Source organism: Hippoglossus hippoglossus, chromosome 23 (assembly GCF_009819705.1).
Source record: "Hippoglossus hippoglossus isolate fHipHip1 chromosome 23, fHipHip1.pri, whole genome shotgun sequence".
NCBI classification, from domain to species: Eukaryota; Metazoa; Chordata; class Actinopteri; order Pleuronectiformes; family Pleuronectidae; genus Hippoglossus; species Hippoglossus hippoglossus.
The window spans coordinates 8,708,329-8,720,046 of NC_047173.1; the positions used below are offsets into that span (position 1 = coordinate 8,708,329).

At 40.9% G+C, this 11,718-nt stretch overlaps 1 long non-coding RNA gene across 1 annotated transcript; it reads right to left on the bottom strand.

The window, feature by feature from the left end:
- Nucleotides 1-9,902: 9,902 nt before the first annotated feature.
- LOC117757525 lies at nucleotides 9,903-10,921 on the bottom strand. The gene is made up of 2 exons (XR_004613141.1): nucleotides 10,376-10,921; nucleotides 9,903-10,311 (listed from the first exon to the last, which is right to left on the bottom strand). It is a non-coding gene; the product is annotated as an uncharacterized LOC117757525 (long non-coding RNA).
- Nucleotides 10,922-11,718: the final 797 nt, after the last annotated feature.

The following is an 11,718-nucleotide window of genomic DNA, read 5'->3' on the forward strand; positions in this document are numbered from 1 at the left end:
GAGGGCTTTGTGTTACCATTAACCAGTATTGCTTGTGTGCATGGTGTTTGTGGGGACTTGTTCTTATATCTTAGCGAGGACCATTTTGAGAAGAGACTTTACAGAGTGAGGACATTTTGAGGGTTAAGACTTTAGGGTTTGGGTTAGGATCAGGGTTCGGTTCGGGTGAGGGCCTTGTTTTTACTGAGCCGGTGACACTATGGCAACTATTAACCAGCCTTTAGGTATTTCGTTAGTCCTGGGAATGCATTATTCCAATGAGTGTCCTCACTATGATAGAAGTACAAGGTTGTGTGTGTGTGCATGCGCAGGGATAACATCAGCAAGTATGTACCACAAGCTGCACTGAGGACTGTAACCCTGTGTAACATTTGCGCGGTGATTTAAGTCACACACTCATATTCACCAGACGTACCGTCATACAAACACACACACACACACACAACCCGACACACTGCGATGATTTACAGATGCAGAGAAATCGATTGGATTCAGGGTCACCTCATTCCCAGCAGTAACGTACACATCTCGTTCCTTAATCTGTCTCATCCTCCTTTCCTTAATTAAAATCCCGTTTTTCCTGTTCGACCCCATTCCGTCTTCCCTCTTTCCTGTGTTTGTCTATACTCTCCATTCTGATCATCATGTATTGCACATGGCTTGCAGCTCCTCATAAATTCAGTATTCTTTTTTATTTGCCTCCTTCTGTCGTAATCCTCAATCTGCTGCCCTCTTAATCCCTCTCCTCAACCCCTGGTCGTCCGTTCCATCTGTGTTGTATGTCGTTACCCGGCGTCGTGTGTGTGTGTGTGTGTGTGTGTGTGTGTGTGTGTGTGTGTGTGTGTGTGGTTACAGTAGGTGTAGCAGTCTTGTGTGGCGAGTCAAGAGGATTACTTCAGAGCGTATCAGTGAGAGAAGAGAGAGAGAAAAAGGGTTTGAGGGAGAAATAGTGCAGTTGAGGGGAGAGAGGAGAAGGGAGGTGAGGTAGGGACACGGACGGCTGAAAACGAAAGGAAGTGGTTGGCAACGAGAGAGTGAACTAAAGGATGGTTGTTAGGAAAGTAAGTGGGGGTGGATGAAATATTACCTCTCGGTTTTTAGGTAAAAGAACACGCTTTACAGTGGAAAAGTCAAACGCAGAATGCTGCTAATGCTTTTAATGTCATTCAAATGGACAGAAATAATCCCTGAAGTTTGTAACGGGGTGAAATGCGAGGGTGAAACTAGGTAAAGGGAGGGGGAAAAAAAGTGCTCGCGGCAGAGAGCAAGTTGAAATGAGGAAAAAGATTCAAGCCGAATCCAAACAGAAAGACAGATCCCTCTCTGTGTCTGACCTTTTCTTCAAAAAGAGAGACACAGAGTGAGAGAGGGAGAAGATTTGTGTGAGCGTGTCTGCCAACAATATGTTGGCGCTCAATATGGTGCACTCTTTGTGTAATCCTAACTGCCCACACACGGGTAACACAGCACACAAGCACACGTTTCAGTGCATCTACACACTTTGCAGCATTTTGCGCGCCACACCCTTGCACACCTACACACGCAGCGGCATTGTTACACGCACAGGCACAGGCGTGAAGGCGGATTTTCGCACATATACCCAACAGATATGCATATGGTACACGCAGGCACGAAACATGACACTCTTTACCTTGGCTCCGGACTCACCGGATGAATCACGCGGAAATGTGTCCTAAAGTCTGAGCCTCAAAATCCTGTTCCACTGTAAAGAGCGGGCTACGAAAACCAGAGGGTAATGTTGCTACATGTCTCCAGAGCTGCTCTAAGGCATGTTCTAAAGGCTGGATGTTTCCTGACATTTTCTGGAGGGGCTGTATGTGAGAGCACACATTTCTGAGTCAGTCGCTCAAACATTTGATTTTTTTTAGCACATGTGAGAATTAGAGCGTGACTCTGCGACCTGAAACCGACGTGACCCGACGGATAGGATAGGTCTAGCTGGGTTCAGACAGAAAAATCTAACTCGGTTGGGCTCGGGTCAGTACAGGCAGAAAATAAGAAATGATATCCGGGTTTGGGTCGTTTTTGGTCAGGTCGGCCAAACATTTACTCAGGAGCAAGCATTTTAATGCTGAAATACTAATTACAATGGGCTCACATACCTAACATGGTGCGACAACTTTTTTTTGTTGCACATGTTAGAAAGTGTCACTACCACTACAAGTGTAACCTTCATTTACAAGTCTGCTCATGCATATATAATCAGGGTATACAATATAAATCATGTTTGTCAGTGCATGTCTGTATCTTGTTTTTTCTTTTACTTGCTAAACCAAATTGCCTTTGGGATTAATCAAGATGTATTGTAGTGTCAACAGGTAAACTGTGACCACAGTAACAAGAATTATATGTCAGTCACGGACAAGGGAACAAAAACTGGGGCCTGTTTCAGGTTTTGACAGAAAAACCATAGCACCTGTCTGGCTGGGGTCGGGCTGGGTCACTACTCGGTCAGGCTGGGGTCCAGTCACATGAGCATACAGCAGGAGATTTCACACCGAGCGAGTGGCTGTGTTCTCAGGTTTTACAAGAGGTGCAGTACATGAAGAAGAAGCCGACAAAGATGCCAACTTGTTGTTGTGAACGTATCTGACTCGCACAATCTCCTGCTGTGTTCTTCATTTTTGATCTCTGACAAAAAAAATGTTTGTCTTTTTTTGTCAGAGATCATGTATGAAAACACCTTAAACCTGTCGTACAAAGCAAAAAGGTGTTACACAGCAAACAAGAGGAAAATGTATTTCCTCCAACAACTGTATTGGGCCGTTTAGGCCGTCAGATGATGAAATATGAAAAGAAATGAATGTGGTCTGTAGTGTTTCGATAGCCTTGGCAACAAGGTTCAGCAACACACAAAAGAATTTTGCAGCAATACCTTTGCAGGCACCTTCCTCGCTCAATTCCCATTTTGCTCGTCTTCTGGGAGCCTTGGGCCTATCGAAATGAACAGACACCGTGAGCTGTGTCTCAGTGATTTAACCCTTTTGTTAGAGCCAATGAGGAAAAGGATTCAGAGAAGGAGAGTGGTCTAGAGAGTTTTATGGTTCTGTCAAATGTTGCTCTGACATTTAGGTCAGGCCAGCGCTCTAAATGGCACGCAGATAGATTTACTGAGGGCTTTCAGAGAGGCCACCTGCTTGTCTTCTGACTATCACACACTCACTGAGGCTTTTCTTTACCCCATTGCCTAAATGAGTAACCCCTAAACATGATGCATCCTTGACGTATCCGAATGTGGTTCCCATTTAAACTTTTCTTTAATCTTTGTTTACATTGACTTCACATCTTTTAATGAAGTGTTTTTGTTTCTCAGACAATACAATCAAACCCTTAGTTCCAGCAGCAGGAGCCTCTTGGGATGTATCGGCTTTGCAGGGTTCCAGGGTTCTTGTTACTAATTTGCTCAGTGACTTTTTAATTTTCACTTAGTCTAAAGACCATGTTCTTAAACGTTAGTGCTCATAACAACAAACTTAAGCCTAAGTAAATGGGTGGTCACTAACTTGAGCCCATAACCTTTATTATCAGAGTAGCTGTAATGGGACTTACTTAAAGCTTAAAGGTTGTTGGTGGGTCAATTAACGAGGGACACACAGTTTAATGCTTCTGTGTATTTACTGAGTGTAATGAACGTTTCAAAGGGAGAAGTTTGTCCTTCGCTTTTTAAGCTTCATCAACACTACATTAGTGAAGATCTGTCGAAATGCTGGTGACTGCCGGCCTTTTTATTTGAAACACATTGCTATGGCAACAGTTTTGGTGTAATTTACTTGCTCCCTTCTGTAAAACACTGTGACTGGAAAATAAAGTTAGACTCATTTATAATGTTCGAGTTGTGTGTGTATGTGTGTGTGTGTGTGTGTGTGCCTGAGTACGTCTACTGTGTCAAGATGCTGGAGTGATATTGTCTCACGAATAATAATGTCAGCTACATTAGTCAATTCAACCATCTGTAACATCGCCTCAAAATCAAAGTTAATTAAACGAAAGTAAGTAAAATGCTATTACGCCTTTCACTGAGAAAAGTGTTTCACAAAATTGTTGGAATCAAACAATAAAAGAACTAGACAATAAAACATAATGACACATTTGGAAAACTACACAGTAGAAGACGAGACAAAGACCATTTTAAATAAGTACGTTTTCAGTTTCTTTTGAAAAGTGTCTACAGAGACGGCAGAACATATGTCCATAAGAATATATAATCTATGAGCATGAACCTTGCAGCAGCGTTCTGGACCTTTTGTAGATGGTCCATGCTGAGGCAAGTGAAGAGGGAATTACAGTGGTTGAGTCTGGAAGACATGAGAAAATAGAAAATACAAGAACAAGCTGAGGATTTGATGCGTTGGTTGTAGCCCAATCAAAAAGATTTCTAAGAGTACATTTTTCATCTTGAGAAAGGAACCCAGTGGAGAAGTGATGCTATGTGGAGCTATGATGAGGATCTTAGTCTTATCTGTGATAAAATGTTAGTCATTCACTCCTTGGATCAGGTCAAACAGCTGTGCAAGACAGTGAGTCAGTTTTATCAGACTTAAATGAGACATACAGTTGGATATCATCAGCAGGGAGCTCTGTCTGTTCAGAGTGCATTGACTGTTCTACAACCACAACTTTGATATTCTCAGAATAACAAGGGAACTTCTAAGATTCCAAATGTTTTCCGTGATCCATGTAACACGCTTTCTATTTAAGTTACATCAACGAACATTAAATGACTATTGTTGATTTTGTTTAACATATCATTGTAGTCCATCAAAAGGTTAGGTGTTATCACATGAGTCCAAACATTTACCACAACCATGTTTGGACTCAGTGCTAAAAGGCGGAGGCTGGGGTGGTGGAGGCAAGTTGCCAGCAGCAGGGCGTGAGTGGCAGCGAGGAGGTCGTATTTAAAGGGACCGCTTTGTTGAGAGAATGCGCTGTGATTGGTTAGTGACTGACGAGCACCCATAAACCTCAGTAGCTGACAGCTTATGACAGCTGAGCACATGACATCAGCAGTGGGATATATACATGATCCACAAAGTTTACAATTGCTACAGAAAAATGAAGGGGGAAAGGAGAGGGTTACCTTGTCAATAAAATATAAATCATCCTCTTTTAGCTCTACTTTTGGTCTCCACCAAATCGTGAGGGGAATATCTGGTTCTTTAGCTTCTAAATGTGACAATATGTTCGCTAACCAATCACTAACTTTGTCTGTGTGCTGTTTGGTGCAACCACAAACGATACTATGACCAGTGAGAGTTCATCACCATGAGCATTTTTCTTTTATCCCTCATGTTACCAAGAAAGCATAAAAGTGGCCTTGATTTGATTACTGAACAATGGCTCTCGGCTGGGGGACTCTTTCGATCCCTCTCTGCACTGAACAAAGAACTGCACCATGTTTTTCTTTTTTCTCTACCGGGTTCAGAAAGGGTCAAGCCACTTCACCTCGCACTTGGGATATTTCACAATTGAAATGGGGTGAGATATTATATAAGCTAAAAAAACGATAAAATAAGCAAGTGGTTGTCGTCATCCTGGATCTCGTGGGAAAAACACAGGGCACATACTTTTCATTATCTTTTTATGTACACTGCACTTTCTGACTTTATTTTGAAAAATGTTGCATAAATAAGGTTTAGTTCCCCTTTCATCTTGACTCATTAGAATTTAAAGGCAACTGACCTTCTCACCTGCGCTCTCACAGCGTCTCCCTAAATAATCTGAGGCTTGTGTAAATACACCTTATGAGTGAAAACCCGCCCCTCCTCCAGCCCCTCGTCTTCCTCCTCGTTCCTCTCCCACACCTCCTCGTCGTGATGAAAGAAGCGCGGCACTAAAGATGACAAACAACTCTGTCATCTCACGGTAATAGTGAATATGAAAGCGCAGGAAGTCGGGGCATCGTAATGAGAGCTATAAAAACACAAGATATATCGTGCATTGGTTCCGGAGAAGTGGAATACATGTGCTTAAAAAAGAAAATTAGATGTATATATATTTGAGAACATTTCTTACTACTGAAGAGGCCCCCTTATTTCACAGGGAAGTAATTGTATTACATTTATGAATATGAAGTGTGGGAAATCACAGTAGATCTTTTATTATTAGTCAGTTGCAACTCAAAACCAATGTGCTTCCACACTACCCTGCTACGCCTGGCGTCCACACTACCTGGGGAAACGCTGCTGGCCCTGTTTTAGTTTGAAAACTCCGTGGCTGCGTTTTAGTCAAAATGGGCGGGAACGTAGATGTTTTGAAACGATGACGTAGACACTCTTAACCGCTTGCTGGTTGGGTCTTTTCGTTCACGACGTAGCCTTCGCTGATTTATCACGCTCCTATCACATGACCCCCTTCCGTACGAAAACATTACCTTGGCTATCGATTGCAAAAAAATGGACCCTGTTGTCTTCGCTAACAGCTGTTTTACCGTTAAATTTTGGATTTCACAAAGTTACAACTGCTTACATGTATCGGAGACGAGCTATTACAAACTAAAAACTTGTTTCAAACTAAAACATTGTCGTATGGATGTAGCCCCAGATGATTCCCCCAGCAGTCATTATACTGCAATTAGCGTTGAACGGGAGGTGACTGTGTCCCGTGCACGCACAGCTTTCAAATGCCAAGTGGCGACAGCGGAGAGCCTGGCTGTCTCCGTGATGCAAGAGCCAGGGGACATCTGGGAATGTCGAGTCACTGAGGGGGTCGTCATAGAAGGAGGCAAGGCCGAGGCAATGGGGGGGTGGGTGAGGAAAGGCAGGCGTGGGTGCAGGTTCCCCGGGAAAAAAGAGGGAGGCCAAGTGGGGAGATGAGGCCGGTCAGGTTGAAGGTTGAGGCAGAGGAGCAGCGGGCGCCGTCGGGGAGGCTGCGAATGTAGAGGCGGGTGAATAAAAAGTGGTTTCCCTCACAGTGGACGATGCTTTCTGTCAGGTCTCCAATCTGTCAGCAGAGTGCCTCCGGTCCCCTCGGGCCACAGAACGCCGGCCTGCCTCATTTTGCGCCCTCATCCACTCACGTACCATGTCCTCATCCACCCTCTTGTCCCCAGCAGTGTACTTCACTGCACAGCGATTTTTTTCATCTTTTTTTTTGCCACAGGGATGAAAAAAATGAAAATAACAAAAACTAGGTTGTTACGCATTCGGCACTTTCTGGGTCAAACTATTAAAGAGATTCTAGAGTTTAGGATTGTGCTGATGATGTTGAAATGTTTGCTTGAGGCGATTACACGATTCCTATATTATCTAGAATGAACCGAAACCCATTGGCCAAGATGTTGTGTTTGAGACTGAGAGCGTGGAATCTTTGTAAAGTAGAGCTGCAGTGACATCTGCTGGAAGAAACGAGGCAATGCACCCAGGTCTGTAGAAAAAAGGAAAAATCTTCAGTATTTAACAGTGTAATGACATTTATAAATATGACATGAAATTTGATATACACATAATCTTATATTAATAGTAATAGTAATGATAATAATGCATCAGTATAATAACTAAGTAGTTGATAATAACTGGCAGTATAAGGAGATTTATAATATATAATTAGATATAGTATAACAGAATTTATCATGATAATAATAACAGTATTTAATACAGTAACTTATTATTATTATTATATACAATAATATGTTTTATCCTAGTACTTATTATTATTATTGATAGGTTTCTAAAAAAATATTAGTTCATTTAATTTTTTATATCCTCTCTTTAATATTTCCTCTTTGTTATATATTGTTATTCTCTTTGATGACTGACACTGGAAGACAGGAAGCTGCTGTTGAATGCTAATGTGGGAATGCATACACCCGATGAGATTATCTCTCACATGATAGTGTGATCCTTATTATAGTTTCCCTCTCATTTACACATACCGACGCATTAAATCCTTCATACGCACTGTAATGTAATGTGAGAAGACATCTGAGGAGAGCACCAGCGTCATGGAGGATGACAGGCGCTTGGTTTAGTCGAGACACGAGGATCAGGGTGCGACTGAGAGAGTCAATTAACTTGTCTTCCTTGTCTTCCTGAGGGACCTGCAGCAACCTGATCTAAACCAGGGTAAAAGCTGTACCAGCCTTCTCACTGCTGAAAAACATAGATTCCCTTTTAGGTCAGACACCTCGAGGGCAAAAACATTGTTATTTTGTGCACTGGTCAATGATGGGATTTTAGGTGTCTCTGCTTCCAGAACATGTTTTCTCTTCCACTAGTGGACAAAATACACATATAGGAGTATAATGGTGTATGTCAATTACACTGATATACACAAAACTGTCTAATTTATTCCTATTTATATTTCGAAGAGGTTTATATTTAATTCATAGCTTTATTTGCATGTATATTACTTTACTAAAAACTAAAAAAAAATTGTATATTGCTGTTGACAGTGTTTTCTAATTTATGGAGTAATAAAAGTAAGGATACAACATCCCCTGTCAAAACCATTGACTTTAATACCCTGTCAGTAAAATATAACACTTGGCTTTTCCAATGCTTAGATGTTGGTTTTGTGGATATATGCAAATAAGTGCATATTTTATCATGTAAGGCTTCATTTGCATATTTATACATTCATTTTTTCGAAAACCTGTAATGCAAAAAATAATTGTCTTAATGCAAATATTTAACTAGGGAGGCTTCATGGTGATATATGTTAGCTTTTTTTCTTTGTACTGTCTTCTTGCCGTGAAAAGTATGTATTTAACATGTAACATGAAAAAAAATACCTTTAGACGAGACAATTCCAATTTCTTAATGTGAATAAACAACTTTTACATAATTTAAAAAACCCACAAAGTTCATATTAGTTCATATAGTGGACTTACCATTTGTATTATGTATTTGAAAATCCACATTGTGCATTATGAAATGTTGATATTGATATTTTTACTGTTGCCAATCAGCGAAAATGACGGATTAAAGAACAAATGACTGTGATTACATGAGTTTTGTATAATACAGACATAAAAACATTGACTGTACCTCCCACTGTCATTAGGGCTGCACATTATAAAACCCTCACAGTACATAGCATGCAGCCCCATACCTTGTCCTAGTGCATCAATAATACATTTATCATCCTTCCATGTTGTCATGTGAGTCAGTCGATCGTCTAACATGGAGCTTTGCACCACAGAACAACTTCAGCTCATCAGGATTCTGTCCACGTTTCTCTCTTTCTTCCCGTCACTGCTGCTTTTTGTCTGCACACACCAGAATGGCTGTGGCAGGTTTGTACCGAGTCGTCCTCAGAGCGGTGCCCGGTGAAAGAGAAACTTCTTTCTGCTGCTGCTGTGCTAACTCGGGCTCAGGGTCAATCTTCTAAAGGAGTCGGGGGAAGCAGCTTGTGAAAGGTCAGCACTCCCCAGACGAGACCAAGTGACTTTAACTGGACTGCAGTGTCGCAGTTCTGCCACAGTGATGGATGCTGAGACATGTCTGCTCGTGGGGGTGTAGCAGATGATACGTAGAGTGATACAGCAGCCTTAACCACACTGTATGTATCTTTAAATTGTGTTTTGTGATTGTTTTTTTCCACTTTATTTATCGTTGTGATAAATAATTGTGGTGTTTTGTTTTTGACATTTTCATCACTTTCCCAGACAATAATAAATGGATCTTGAAGAAAAACAAAATCAGGCACATTCAGAGAAATGATATATATGAGTGTGTGCAATTTGGTGCAGCTTTGTCTAAATGATCTTTATCACAAACTTAAAATCCATAAGGATCATTGCAGTTAAAACAGATTCACTGCCATTCACTGTGAATCACTGCCAACATGTGAGGACACTACAGTTACATACTGACCATTCATATGAAGTATTAAAATACTGTTCTCATCTTGTAGCTTAATAATCTCTCCATTGTTTCTTTAGTCATATGCATCTCTTTTATTGAAGAAAATCAAGCTAAGTCACTTTGTTTCATTACATACATGGTCAAGTAATATTGGGCCCATAAAAGCATCAAAGATACACACATCATACACATACTGAAAATCTGCATTAACTAAGACAAGTGCATTTTCATATAAACTAAAACAAGAAAAATCGTCAAGTTGTATTTCAGTTTTAATGTTTAATTGATTAAATACAACTTTGCAATTTGTTTGATGAAGAAAAAAAACAAACCACTCTTTGGAACAAGAGGTCACAGACTAATGTAAAAGGGCCAAAGGACGTGAGAGGCGAGGAATTAAGTGACAAAAATATATATTTCTGCTGAAAAATTATGTTTATTTATCATATTATGCTTTAATGTGTTGAAAGGACCAAGAATACAAAACCTCTCGGAAGATACAACAAACTGGAACAAGTCAAGTCCAGTTCTGCCGTTGGAAAATACTTCACGTCGGCAAAATAAAATATCAGGCATTCATTTATTTCCAACAGCGTTCAGAGCTCTTCACCCTCGATTACAACCCTGAACTAAAAGAATAAAATAAAAGACGTTTTTGCTGCTTCCCACCAACAACTGGTTTAAAGCACCCGATCCATTTTACTGGAAAACAAAAAACCCAGAATCTCAGAAAAATCTCAAGGTGGCAGAGAAGCACCAAACTTTCTTCACTACTTTTTTTGGTAAATAAACTACAACATGAATTCAAATGGACCCAAAAGCACAGCTTAAAAAACCCAGGGCTACAAGTAGAGCAACGTCCTTGTAAAACCTCCTCAGACAGAATCTCATCAGCTCTGACGTCCGGCTGGAAAACCAATAGAATCACTAAATCTCCACCATGTAGATACACAACCATCTGTTTTCACTCATCTCCAAAACAACCGATTCATATTATCGCTGAACTTAGACGGATCCAGAAGCACATCATTGACAGAGACCAGTTTCCTCCACTATCATAAATTAAAATCCATAATTTAATCCAAAATCAACCCTGACCTTTTAAATCACATCTACTTTATATTTTTATCGTCGCATGTATTTTATATTATTACTTACATATTGTGTCTAGTTGTGTTTTTTTCATGTGTCGTAATGTTGTTACTTTGATCTGCACTGACTGGTGTGTGTGTATTGCGTATTCGTGCTTGTCTGCATCTACATGTGTGTGTGTGTGTATAGGGCAGAGGAGGATAAGAAAAGAGCATACACTCACCCATTAGTTTATTCTTTTACTTCTTTAATAGTTTGATAACGCCATATGTTTGTAGTGGCAGGTCAGCCAGTGTCTATTATGTGTCTGCTAGGGTGGAAGAAACAAAAAACAAAGAAACACCTCCCGTCTCCCCAGTGTTGCACCATCTGTCCTCTTTCTATCAAGAGCTGCTTTCAGACATGCGCCGAACTCTGCAGATCCTCCATATTCTCCCCCGGAGGAGGTGCACTTGTGAACGGTAAAAGTCTGAGTGAGAGGCTCGGGATTATCTGAGGTCTTTCTGCGCCTGGCCTCCTAGTATAAAGTCCGTCGCAAGTCAGGAGAGTTCATGAGAAAATTATGACCCATCCAACACGTGACAGACACAAAAATGAAAAAAACAAACAAAAGGAAAACAATCATCTCTCGGTGAAAAAGCGGTGACACACACACGTTGAAGACACAGATAGTTTGTGTTGATAAGAGCTGACAGAGGTGTCTGTGTGTTGTGAAGAAAATCATGTGATCTCTGCAGCGGAGTTAATACGTCACTTCCTCCCTCTGTCTGCTGCATCACTCTCCTGAATAATGTGGAGGATT